General features: G+C 50.3%; 1 long non-coding RNA gene across 1 annotated transcript; it reads right to left on the minus strand.

Moving 5' to 3' along the window:
• Positions 1–260: 260 nt before the first annotated feature.
• LOC109370250 lies at positions 261–13,922 on the minus strand. The gene is made up of 3 exons (XR_002120227.2): positions 11,759–13,922; positions 11,191–11,424; positions 261–6,912 (listed from the first exon to the last, which is right to left on the minus strand). It is a non-coding gene; the product is annotated as an uncharacterized LOC109370250 (long non-coding RNA).
• Positions 13,923–13,942: the final 20 nt, after the last annotated feature.

Here is a 13,942-nt window from a genome sequence, read left to right on the forward strand (position 1 = left end):
TCATGACTTCAGCAGGAGCCAGCAGCAACGCAGAGGCACAAAGGTAGGGAGCAGCCTTCATACTTGCATGTCCAGAGTGAGAGAAGTAGGCTGATGTGAGACAGCTGGGCATGGGGAAGAGTGATGGTGAACTGGGTGCTGAGCATGGACCTTCCTGGAGAAATTACCAGTGAGCTGCAGCTGCTACACTGCTGAGGGTGTGCAAGCAGTGCAAGTTTATTATGGTTTTATATATATATTAGCTTGAATTCACATTCTCCTGTTAAGATTTAAGTGGTATAGAAAAAAATGCATTTTTTTCCCCCTGAATGAGAAGCTCAATGTGTACCTCCATTCCAACTTCTACAAAATGGTGTTTTACAAAGCAGAAAAAAAAGAACGTCGGGTTCACACTGGTGCTGTAATTTAGTTTTCTAAGCCCAGAGTTTGCCATGTGCTTCCTGTTGAAATGACTGGCTGTGCTGGGCACACTGAGAAGTATTCTTCCTCTTTCTCATCTCCACCTCAGCATTATGAAAAGGGTTTTCATCAGTTCATCGAGAGAAGGAGATAACTTTTGTATAAAAGTGCACAGTCGACAGGGTTGAGTTTTTGGATAGTGTATAATTTTATTTTTTTTTTGCACTGTTATTATTTAAAATATGCTTTTTAAGAGGACAAAAGGGAACAGTTTAATGGAAACAAATTTTGACAGCAGAATGTGCAGCTGGATAAAAAAAGATTATTCCTGTTATTGCTTGGGTAGACAAGTGAATTTGGAATTTGAGTACAAAAGGTGTTAAAAAGTGTGCTTAAACTTTTCTTCGGTGTGCTGTTGAGATTGAAAAGAATAATTTCAGCAGAAGAACTTTTCTCAGAGCCTCCATTTCCAGCATTGTCAAATCTATAGCAGTGGCCTTTTCCCACAGCTATTATCATGTTTTCACCTTTTCTTCTTTTACCTCGTTTATCCTCTTTTGAAGAAAATGCAGTGCTGGTGAAAGGCGTGCGGGTCCATGAGCGGAATGGTAGTGCTGGGTGTTTGGGCACTGCTGAAGGCCGTTTGGGATGCAGAGGGTGCAGTCGTTGCTGGGAGCAGCTTGGGTTGGGGCTCATTGTTTGAATGCACCTACAAGTCTACAGCTGCCAGGGCTTGCTTTCAAAGTGACTTTTGGCCAATGAGGATGCAAAGATAAGCAGAGCATAGGCACTCAGGTCCCTTGGGTGGACACAGAAATGCCAGCAATGCAGGCAGATGGACAGCGGTGAGTGTCCTGCTGGAACCAGACCCAGAGCCAGGCAACAAATGACAAATATGAGTGCCAGAACAGCTTGGGACACCAAAGATAAAAGACAGTTGTGTTATTTGAACTCATAAGCCCTACGTCTTGAAGATGCCTGCATCAAAGGCTCCTGCTGGGTCTTCACAATTGAGTGTTATACCTGCACCAAATTACCAAAGATGTAAAATGGGACTTGCAGAGAAACACTGTGCAGGCCAGAAAGCAGCAGAATAAGTGTTTAAGAACACACTGAATAATTTGGGATTGGTCTCTGTGGACACTGAGACGCTGTTCCTATAGGGCAGTGACTGCAGCTGCAGGTCTCAACCCTTTGTCTCCTTCCTCCTTCTTCTGCCCAACCTCTGCATGGGACGAGTCAAATGCTGCCCAGCAGCATGAGCAGTATCTCCCCCTTCCTTGGCAATCATTGTCCCTTGTGTTCCTTTCTCAGAAGCCCTTTCACAAGCAAGAGGATATTTTCAAGGGTTGTAAACTTTCATCTCAATGTACATTTTCATGGCTATTCACTTTTGAGGAGATGGAGAGGTAGTTTACTCTATTAGACCAAATGAAAGAAGCCTATGCTGGTAGCAATGTGGTATTGTGCAGGGGGTCAGAGGGCTGGAGAGGAGAATCCTCTGAGGCTGCCACCTCACTTCTTGCAGAGGCTGGCAAGGAAGTGTTGCTGTTTAGTTTGGCGTTGTTCTTTTTCATGTTGTGTAGGGGCCCATTCAAACCAGCTCTGACACCTTCAGCATGGTAGCGTCGTGGCTCTAGCTGCAGTGACCTGATAGCAGCAGGATCTGTAGGCAAGCATAATGCATTTGGTGAGATGAAGCAGACAAGCTTGGAGGTGGCTGTGCTCATGGCACTGGGCTGTTCACTTGGGGGGCAGAGGTCCAGGAGAGTGTGGGGTTGGGGACCCCCAGCCGGCCCATGCCTACATGGGCAGCTGGTGACACCCGATGGCATGGCTCTTCCTCCAAGTGGCTTCGTGCAATGAGCAGATGACTGAAAACCATCTCCTGGGCAATCCACTTCATTCATCAATTAAATTGTTTGCTGTGAACAGTTTGGCCCCATCCAGCTCCAGGATTTCAGCCTTGTAATTTTGCTGGCAGAAGATGCCGGTGCCATGTCCGTGAAATCTGCCTGCCAACTGCTTCCCCTGCTAAGCATTTTCTAGGCTAACGATCCCAAACATCTTGCCAGCATCCCCGGCTCCGTCCCTTTCAGGGCAAGCGCTCATATAAACATGAGCACCTCTAAATGACTCCATCTGCTAAGTGACGTTAGGAAAGAAAAGATTATAGCAGGAATTACTGCCACGTCCTCAGGTTATAACCCTGCTATCAAATGGGCTGGAGGAACAAGGGGACTGTGAGGAGCCAGCAGAAGCTCAGAACCACCTGGGTGACCGTCAGCTTGATTTATTTTCTTGCTCATTAGATAAATTAGAAAACTGGCAATAGAAATCATCGTCCTCTCCCAGCTGCTTGGGAATCTGCCACGTGGCACAAGGCATTGGGCACGGGGACATGCAGCTCCTTCCCAGCTCCTCATCCCCGTGCCAGCGCCACCCAGGACTGGGGCAGGGATGTGGGGTGGGTCCTGGGCTGCTGGTGCCACATCTCTCCTCAGCAGTCCCTTAGTCCCAGTCTGTCTCAGTGACCCACCTGGCAGACCCCAGGCAATCACTTGTCTTGCTGTTCTGTGACAGCGCTGGCTTCTGAATAGCAAGGCTTACAGATGGAAGCAGTGATAACAATATTGCTTTTGATTCACGGCTTTGACCTCAGAACCATTCATTACCTTCACTTCGCAAGTCAAACACACTATAGCAAAATAACCCAGTCTGTGGATGTGCTGTCTGCCAGAGCCTGCCGCCCTTCAGAGCTGCTGGGCAAGGTTCTGATCTTTGGTTTTCAGGTGGGTTGTGATCCACCTGCCTGCAGCAGCCACTTCTCCTGCTTACAAACTGGACTCATTGTGCATCAGAAGGTTGGAGCTTAAGAGCCCAACTCGCTTTAAACCCCCGGGCAAAATTCAGCAGCCAGGAGGCCGGACTGCAGTTACAGTGCCATCCAACCTGAAAGCTCAATGAAATCTTCAGACCATGTAACCACATGTTAAATTTGAATCATTTACATCATCCACACTGCAGAGAAAGCCTGCTTAGCTGCTTTGGATGCACTTCCATAACATGAAATGAAGACACGGTTGCACACAGTATTTACATACAAGGATGAGCTTCCAGCCAGGGTGAGCTGTTGCAGACTGCAACACGTTGCTCAGCAAACACAGAGGAATTCCTGCTGCCAGCAGAAGCAGAAGTGGGGGAGAAATGAGGCAGAAGCCTCGGAGAGGGGGGGATGGTGGCTGACATGGGGTTCCTCTGCCTCTCATAGGGCCCTTGTCACCCTGGGACAAAATCTGCACTGGGATTCATGTCCTTTGAGCTGTGCAAATGCTGCATGGTGGTGTGGGGCGGGGGAGACAGGGCTAATTCCTTCCTGAGATGCACAGGGAATCGGCTTATGGCCTGAAGCTCTGATTACTCTTAGCTGAGCCCGGTGAGGGTAACCTCACACACATCCTGAAGTTACCCAGCTTTTTGCAAAATCTGGGGGCTCGTCTGGAAGAGATCTGAAACCCCAAATGCACCAGGTGGGCAGTGTCACCTGGCCCAATGGAGTGCTGTGCCAGGCAGCACCATCCACCCTTTGAGCCCTGCGTGGCAGCATCTGCCATGGCATCCTGGAGAGCCACTGCTTGTGGTGTCTGTGTGTGTCCTGCCACCAGCAAGGTCCAGCCCTTGGTTGCATCACTACTGCTCCCTCCATAGGATGCTTTTCCTTGTGGGATAGGATTTGGGCTGTTGTGGAGGGATGGGATGCTATGAAGCAGCAACCCCAGCCCCTATAGGCACGTGGCACAAGCAGCAGGCTCAGCTGTGCAGAGCCCCGTGGGTGGGATGCAAAATGAGATCATGGCTGGCCCCACTGAGCCTCCAGACTGGGGCATGAAAATCTGGCAAGAAGATTAAAAGGTGTCCCCAGGCAGAAGAGGGTATTTATTTCTCTCTTTGTGGGTGAGGTGTGCGTGGCGTGGGTGGCACAGGGCTGGTGACATCCCTGGAGCATCTGCACATGGACAGAGCCATGTCCCCATGGGGACTGATCCTGGGGGCAGGGCAGTGGCCAGAAAAAGCCTCTTTGGAGCTGCTGGGCACCTCTGATTTCCCCTCCCAGGGGACTATGTTGTCCTCTTATTTTACTAGGGAGGAAGCTACTAAGAAAGATTGTCAGATGCTTCTCGCTGTTTCTAGGAAATGAAGGGCCTGGAAATGTGCTCTGAAGTTACTTTTCCTCTGAAAAGACCCCACTATCCGACTGAGAAATGCAGCCCCTCCTTGGTCAGTCCCAAAATCTCAGTGCAGTTTGGGTGAAGAGTGACGTTTTCTGAACGCCATCAAAATCCACATGTATTCTCAGTGTGGAAACAAGAACGGGGATATGAACATTAAATCCTGGCTGGGGCAGGCCAGCAACTTTCCCAAGACAGACACTTTAAAGCAATTAGGACCCAAACCAACCTCTTAATAAAACTCAGTGGTAATGACTGAATTATATTTAAGAGGCTTATTCGTACTAAGTAAATGCAAATAGTTTACATGGAAAACATTTCCCATTAAGCTCATTTCTACATAAAATGCTAACAGATTGAGATTATGACTCTAATGATTATTTTTATTGCTGGTTTGCATTTAAATGGCATAAATTTCCCCCTACTGTTCTCTCTTTGGGTTAAATCAATAAAACCTATTAAGAAGGTTAGTCTTCCTCCAAGATTCCTCCTTCTTTTCTTTCTGGCTCATCTCCACGGGTGCCCTTTCCATCCACCCACCACCACCAGAGATTTCGCAGAGCTGCCTCCATGACGTTGGTGTTATGGATTTGAAATTCCCCTTTAAGGATGGGGGCCTACAGAGCAACTCAAGGGCTGCTGGGCTGGTCCTCTGCACAAGCAGATGTGGTTGGGGCTGGATCTTTATGGAGCTCCTCTGTTATCTCCCCTCCTGCTTTATCACTGCCCCTATCCTTGCACTGATTGGGCTCTCAATGCTCCTGCCACGCTCCTACAAAGAGTGGCTCATCAAGCGGGTGTGGGGTTTCTGTTTGGAGCTGAGTTATCCTGGTATATACACAGCGAAAGATTTTAAGATGCTGACCTTTAAATTGGGCTTCTTCCTGCTTGTGTAAGGAGGAGGAGGGTTGGGTGCCCAAATCTTATTTATTTTAATGACATATCCCTCATGTGGAGGCTTTGAAGTGCTTGGCTTTAATGCAGCTCCCCTCCCTGGGCTGTAACTTGGCTGTACCATCCAGGGAAGATCTCTGCTCCACCTATAGGGCCAGGACCTATGGATCTGCAAGGCCACCCTCATCCCACAGCTTCTCTTGAGCAGCTCCATGCCCGGGGCAGAAGCACCCAAACCTGGGCAGCCTGGGCTGGTATTAAATGGGGAGCTTGGTGGCCCTGCATGTGGCAGGGGGGTTGGAGATTCGTGATCCTTGAGGTCCCTTCCAACCCTGGCCATTCAGTGATTCTGTAATTCTGTGAACCCAGGTACCATTATGCATGGGTTTGTGAGCTCATGGCAGTGCTAGCACAGGGATCTCCACGCTCCTTCATCAGCATTGCTGACCTTTCTTTCCTCCATTACTCTCAGCATCACTTTTTTCTCAGCTTCATTTGCATAGGTTTCATGTTATCCATGTTTTTGCTTTATCCCTGTTATCCCATTACCCCGGATAATCAAAGCTGGCTGTAATAGAAACAGCAGAAACAATTTGCTTACCGTCCTATTACAAGATATTCCCTCCACTAAGTCTGAGAATACCTGCAGTTCTCTAGCAATGCTAATTAACTGTGCGTACGTATAGAAAGGGAAGCTAACGGCACTGCGACCCTTTGGGATGGTGGGGATTAAAGGAAGATAAGATATTATTCTCCTTTTTCTCTGTGCTTCAGTGTCCCTACCCTCAATGGAAATCACTTTGCACTTACAGAATAAAATGTAATACATGGTGGGGGGAGCTGCTGACTCTGCAGAGAGGAAGGAGCAGATTTCACTGCTTGTAAACCCACAATGAAATTAATGATCCCACTGATGTCTTACTCCTTGCCCTTGCTCTCAGAGCGAGGTGGGATGGGGCAGTCCTCACCATGGGATGCTTCCCAGTAGCACATCCCGTGGTGCAGGTCCAGTTCTACCAGGGCACTGGTTCCCAGCATTTATTCCCTCTTTGTTTTGCATGGCATAATGTTGCGGACTCGGGACTGACACAGCCCATACGTGAGGAAACGTGGGGTGAAATCCCATCCTATGGAAGCAGCATCCTCTACAAGTGGCTTTATTTCTGCTCGTTAACGCAACGGTGTCTTCTCAGCTCCATGCTTCCTTCCATTGATCTTTGTGCACAATGCAGGGGAGCCACACACTGAGTGGCTTGCACTGGAGGTCACAGCACAGAGATAATGAAGTTGTTTTCTCACTCTTTGTCTTTCTGGTGATACGGCTCTGCTCAGTGTTGAGCTGGAGCCTGCAGGAGGATGCCCACATGCAATCAGCATGGGCTGCATGTTCCTGTGGAGAGAAGCAGGAGTAGTTCAGGTTGTGGTCACTCCCCAGTTTAACCCCAAGATCTTGGCCACATGGAAGCTATCCATCCTGTTGGCTTCTCTAGGGCAGGCTTTGCTAGGGCAGGCAGGAAGGTCAGGTCCTGCTGGGGATGTGGCATCACGAGTAGAGCAAAGGGCTGTGTCTGTGCCTAGAAGAGCTGCAGATGGGGGTGGAGGAGCAGCACGATGGTTGGTACCGAATTTTTCTTTCCAGGGGTACAGGGGTCCCACCTGCTTCTCTCCACAAGCATCAGCATTGCTCACACCTATCTACTCACTGCTCTCCTGACCTCACTTCCCCATTCTGGTCACCTGAGTCTTCACCTCAGGAGAGCACTTTTACATGTGCCCTCTGTCCATCACACTCCTCAGAAATACCTACTTTGCCCCAGGAACCTCTATTGCCCCCAGCACAGCCCTGTGCAAGACAAAACCCTCAGCAAAGCACTGCCAACCTGCCTGTCCCAAAAGTTATCAGTCGCCAAAGCCCAGTGGGGCGGATATAGTTATTGCTAGGAAGCTTTTTATTTACCATGACCTTTCTGACATTACAGTAACTGCATTTCAGAGCACGAGAAGTGTAAAAATAAACTGCAAGGAAATCAAGACAGCTAATTAGCCAAAGGTTACTGCTGGGCTCAGTGACTGTCAGCCCTTTTGAAGTTCTCCTTCGCACAGGCAGATGTATTTGCAATGCTGCTGCTCCTTTGAATCAATGTCTTGGTTTCAAGAGTGTTTTCATAGCTGGATGTGACTAAGCACATGCGAGGCCTGTCACAGCAAGCCTGGGCAGGATGCTCACGTCCTTTAACCTCACACTTCTCTGGCACTGCAGAGCATCACAGAGCAGCACTGCCCTTGGCTTTGCTTGCAGCCCCGGCTGGACATGCATCTAACACTGCAGCAATGGGAAGTGAGGCAGTGCTGCCTCCTCCTGGGTCAGGGTCTCGTGTCCAGAGAGCAGCCCAGGCTGTAATGGGAGCTGACAGAAGGGCCCCAATGTCTGAGCTGTGCCCCCCACCCCAGCCCACTGCCTTCCCTGCAGGTCTCTCCTTCTGCCCCTTTCCACCCGCCTGCTTCGCTCCCTCCTCCTCAACATGCTGCTCATTTCCTTGCAGAGTTCACACCACGCACCGGGGCTTTGTGTGCATGTGTGTGTGCAATTCAATTAAACAAAACACAATGAAATCAGGGAGAGATGCAGTCAGACAGCAATTCCCCACTCTGAGCACTGAGCCTGCTTGTGCCCTTGTCACACGTGGGTTTGCGTGCAGCAGCCCCAGGGATTCCTTGCTTGAGGTTCCCATCCCACATCTGCTCCTCTCACTCTGCTGTTTGGACCTGGGGCTGCTCATCGAGCTATTTCCAAATGCTCCTTCATCCTTCTTTCCCCATTTTTGCAGCTCAAAGGGACCCCACAAAAATCAGCAGTGGTGCTGCAGTGTGGGCCATTTGCTCAGCATCTTCCTCCTACAGCCTTCCTGCCTTCTCCCTTTCCCCTATAATCTGCTCATACCATGAACACGATGCTTTGTAGCATCCCTTGCTACCAGCCAGGTTTCTCACCTCTCTCTGCATGTGTGTGTGACAGTGGATGCTCTCTCCTGGAGCTGCTCCTCCCTGGTGGTTCCCCCGCAATGCAAAATTCTCCCAGCCCCTTCCCCTCGGCTGCAGATCAGGGTTGTGAAAATGCACAAGAAATGAGATTAATGCAATCTCAGTGCTCTATCCCTGCTTTAGCAAGTGACGTGGTGAGGAGTGGAGCCCCTACCCAGCACAAATCCTGCCCAGGGATGGGGGAGGTTGCCCAATGCCATCTCAGCACAGCCCTATGGGGCAGTGCTCAGGGACTGCCCTTACCTGGGCCTCACTGGGAGAGCTGCAGCTCCCATCCTTGGGGGCCCAGTCACTGCGGGGGATGGGAGATGGTGACTGCATGCCCAGCGGAGACGAGGCAGATAGAAAGTCCTGCCTCAGTCGTGGCTCCTCCAGCCTGGACATGGGGACCCAGGGTCCCCACAGCACAGGAATACATTCCAGCTGACACTGGTTCTGCAGAATTTCCCCTGTGTGCAGCCAATGCACCTGGAGCCGTTCCCAGATGTCTCTCCTTATTAATGCCCCTCTAGCAATTTTCTGAGGACCAGCCTCCATCTCCAGCATTTAAAACAGTCCCTTCCTCTTTGATTTATGGATATTAATCCATGCCAGCAGGCAAGAGGTATGACATGTCTACATAATATATTCATTATTAAATTGTTTTTGTTCCTTTCCTTTCTCCTCCACTTCCAAGTCTGCACCTTTCTTATCTCTCCATAACATTTGAACACATGTGCTGTACTCAGAACGACATCTTCCAACACGGAGCAGCCAGCATCATTTGCTAGGTCAATGTTACAGGTCCTTACTTCCTGCCCAAAGGCAACATTCAGACTCTGGCACAGAGAAGACCCTCTCAGCCCCACCTCCTGTGCCATGGTGTGCCCAGGATGGTGGCATCCCATCAGTCCCACATCACTTGTTCTGACTGTGATATGGGCAGGCCAATGGCACGAGCCTGCTGGCAGCCATGCCCAAAGCAGCACCCAGGCAGGGATCCAGCGATGTGAGCCACTGCCACATGCGTTCAGATGCTGGCTCTGGATCAGCAATGGCTAATGGTGTCCAGCTTTCTGATTCAAGGACCCAAACCCAGATAAAACAAAGCGAGCTCCAGCACTCCTGTTCCCCACCTGCTTGGCTGCATGCCTGGCTCTGGGCACTGTTGGGGGCAAGCTGGATTTGGGCCAGCACTGAGCTCCCAGTGAGCTCACTGCGCTGGGAAGAGAGGAAGCAAAGCTCTCCAGATTGTGGTATGTGGCTCCTTCCATGGCTGTTCCTGCTCAGCACCCTTGACAGACCTCTTCTCTGGAAGTTGTGCTTTTCTCCTTCTCTTAACAGTAGCAGAAAGCTAAGCCTGCCTGGCTGCTATGCCCACTGCAGCACAGCCCATCCCACCCCTGCTCCCCACCATGCAGCTAAGAACTGCTTTCTCCAGACCTCCCACCACCCTGCCCCAAAACAGCCCTTAGAGGAGAGGGGTGCAGCTAAAACCTGATTGCAGTCACCGTGATGCAGTGGGACATTAGCAACTTCAGGAGCTCAAGAGCAGCTTGAAAAATATGTCTGTTTCTGTTGGTGAGAATGAATCTGTCCCAGTGGCAATAAGGCTGCTTTTGTTCAGCGGGCTCTCAGCAGTGATTATTGTTGTTTTTCAATTTAAAAACCAGATGGCCTATTTATAAAGTATAGCATGTGGGTTGAGATTGTTTTTTTTTTTCTTTTTTCTTTGACCGAGCCCTCAAGGTGTGCTCTCAGTTTTACTATTGACAACCAAAGGAGTGGAGGTGACTGCAGATCCCCACTAGGGAAATAAGAAGCACAGCTACGTGAGCAGAGCTGCAGCCACACTTTGCAGCCTTGGTGCAATATGCTGGGTGGGAAAGGTTTGGGGCTTTAGCTATGAAGAGCTTTTGTTGGTGAAAGGGCTCTGTGGAGTCCCTGGATGGAGGTACCTTTGGAACCACACTCTGCTCTTGTCCAAAGTGGAGGTTGATCAGAGCTGCCCTTGGCATCACCTAGAATGCTCTCTTCCCATCTCAGCATGGGTTATTCTGGCAGGGCTTGCTTTCCTGTGTCAGTGCAAGACATTTGGAGCATCCTGCCAAGAATGCTTTATCACAGGCACCAAGCAGCATGTTGTAACGGTGTCAAAGGCTGTGATTTGGGTACTGTCAAACAGGGCTTGGGCACGCTGGAGCATCACTTTCCACGCAGCCCCCCATCAGCACCAGCATCGAGCAGGAGGGAACACGAAGTCACACAGCAGACCCACAATGCAGCTGCCCAGCATTCAGCTCAGTGCTGACCCTGGCAGTCACTGGGGCAGACCTCCTCCTGCAGGTCACCCTGTGCCCAGCCCAGCAGCCCCACCATGCCACCATGGCCATGCTGACTTTGCCTTTTGTCCCCGTTCCCACCAGAGCTTATCTCATAGTGCTTCTGTCTCCATTTCCCCACGCAGCCCCTTTTACTCCCGCCATTTAGTTATTTTCTTAATTAAATATAGATTATGGCACTGGGAATAGGGATTATTACTTATTCATAAGCTACTTAGATTTTAAAGTGTGTGCAGAGCAGGGCTTATCACACGTCTGTGTCTGCATCATTACCATGTCAAGGGCCTGGGTGAGCTCAGCCTTACCCAAACCATGCTCCTCTTCTCTCTCCAACGCGGAGCAGCTCTCTCATCTCTCCCTCGCTGTCCCTTTCCAGCTGAGGCTTGCCAGCCTTTTTCCAAGGAAACCATTTTCTCTTCCAGCCCTTCCACGACGCCTCTGCTTTCCCCCTCCCTGGGTCTGTTTGCATCTCGCTCCCGGCGCGTTCCCCCTCCCTCCTGCTGTGTGTGCAGCTGAAGCTCGGCCGCTTCGCCTTCCGCCTGTGGAAGAACAGGGACTTATTAGGAGGCAGCTCTGCAGGAGGTGCTTTTCTGTACCGTTTTCTAGGAAATTCCTCCTGCTACCTGGGTAATGGTTGTCTGAGCAGCAGCCTGCCGTGTGGGGCAGGAGGAGGCTGCAGGGGAAGGTGGGAGAAGCAGAGGGAAGAACGCAGGGTGGGTGCTGGGTGTGGGTGCATCCCCAAAACCTCGGGGTCCTGCAGTGTGGCCAAGCAGAAGGGCCAAGAGCTGCTCCCTCCTCCAAAGGACAAGCATCTGCTTCCAGGTGCCTTCCTCTGCCTTAAAGAATGGAGCAATAACAAAAAAAACCTCTCACCTGGCTGATGGACTCCAGTCTCTTAGCTCAGGTTTTGCTGTCCCCACGCAGTGCCATTAACATCTGGTGCTGCAGGATGTCCCCATGCAAGCCCCAAGGGGGCAATGGGGCAGCTCATCACACACAGGCTTGAAAAAAAAAAGACACCATTAAACCCCAGGGCTCAACCCTCCACCACCCCCAATCCATCCAGGGCTGTACCCAGGCCAGCAGCAGGGTCCCAGCATCTCGCAGCCCTGCTCTCACCCCAGGACTCAGTAGTGTTCCCACAGTGCTCGCAGTGCTTCACCCCATCTCCTCCTGCTGTTTCTGCACCGTGTGTCCATTTCTGTGCAAACCAGCCTAAAACCTCTATCTTCTGTTGTCCCCATGCCTCTCAAATGGTACTTTCTGGCTATTTTAAGGACTACTATGCAGTCCTGGCTTGATAGCCTTGAGGACTAAAGACCTTTTGTCAACAGAGCAGATGCAAGACAAGCTGCTGCAAGATTCCTCAGAGCAAAATGATTTTGATAAATTGAAGAAATGGCTTGAAATCAATACACTGAAATTCAATAAAGTCAAGTGCAAAGTGCTTCACTTAGGAAGGCGATATCAAAATCGCAGATGTAAGATGGGGAAGAACTGGTATGCCAGCAGGAGAGCAGCCAAGGCTCAGGCAGCAGAGTAGCCCTCAAACTGAGCAGCAGACAATAACCTGATGCTTTAGGAAAGAAAAGGCACATCTTGCCTGGAGATGTATTAATAGTTTCAGATGGAAGACAGCAAGGTAATTTATTTGGCTCTATTCAGTGCTGGTAAGGCAACAGCAGGAGATACATATCTCCAGGTTTGGCCATTACAACTTTCAGAGAAATTCAGACAAATTGAGAGAGTTCAGAGTGTTTGGAAAAACATGCTCCAGGAAGATGGACTGAAGGAGCTGGGTTTGTGTTCCAGGACAGAGACTGAGAGCGAGACAGTGTGTAACATTCATCCAGAATGGAAAGGGCAGTTATAAAGTGATGGTGATCAATTGGTGGCTGGTTGGACAATTTCTAATAGGCTTGAAGTGCAGCCAAGTTGAGTGAGATGCTCAGGGACAGCTTCCTAAGAATCAGGATGGCCAAAAGACAGCGCAGGGTACAGGGGAGCCTCATCCCTGGAGAGCTCCAAGAACCTACTGGAGTCTAAGGGAAGAAGCTGGAGATGAAGATGGCTTTACTGTTGAGCAAATTGCCAGGCAGAGTTGTCCATATGCTTTACAGTAATATCTGAGAGGGCTCTGCACCACTCACCTCACTGATGCGGCTGTGGTGACCAGGAAGCTGCTCCATCCCCATGGAGCTCACCCATCCCTGTGCTTGCCATAAGAGAAATCAGAGGCAGAAACCACAGTCCAGGTGTCTCCAAGGACGCCTTGCTGCTCAGACAGGCCACACATCCCCGTGGCCTCAGCCTCGTTGAGCTGATTTTTTGGCAGTTCTGTGGCTAGCTACAGCCTTGCGATCTCCTCCAGATCAATCCCTCTCAGCTGCATTTTTGATCATAATTAATGTTTGCTGTGTAATTACATTGATTTTTTTAATGTACTCTGAGAGATGAGGGAAATTCGAAGCCTGAAAGCATTGGCTGAGCTGAAGGGAAGTGCCCGGAGGGTTCTGCATAAATGCCCTGGGTTACAGGGGGCTCTGCAGAGCTGCATCACGCAGGGCTGGACATGGAGATGTTTGCCGTGCTGCTCTTCTATTCCCTGGCCAAACCACTCCACCATCTGGGAACGGCACTTCATTCATTCATTCACCCAATGGGGAGATGGATTTGGGCCCCACCTGAGCTTCCCAGGTCCAAAGGAGGTGGGTGCCCACCAAGGATTGAGATGCAGAGCTAACACAAAGGCCAAAATGCACTGCCCCTCGGATGCCTGCAGGCACCACTCCTATAGAGGCATGGCAAACTCATCGCCTGCGCATCCCTGAGCATCCCCCTAGTTAGAAGGCTTGTCGCTCATATTTTTTTAACAGCATATTGTTTTGCATCACCTGTTAATTACGTGCCCTCCGAGGATGGCTCCTGCTTGAGCAGTTCCGAGGGGGCCACGCAGCAGCAGCTCAGCACTGCACAGATGAGAATGCTGTGACAATAGCTGCTGAAAAGCTGCCTTGCCACACACAGGTGTTATTAGGCAGCCACAGATGCTATACT

Source organism: Meleagris gallopavo, chromosome 16 (assembly GCF_000146605.3).
Source record: "Meleagris gallopavo isolate NT-WF06-2002-E0010 breed Aviagen turkey brand Nicholas breeding stock chromosome 16, Turkey_5.1, whole genome shotgun sequence".
NCBI lineage: Eukaryota > Metazoa > Chordata > Aves > Galliformes > Phasianidae > Meleagris > Meleagris gallopavo.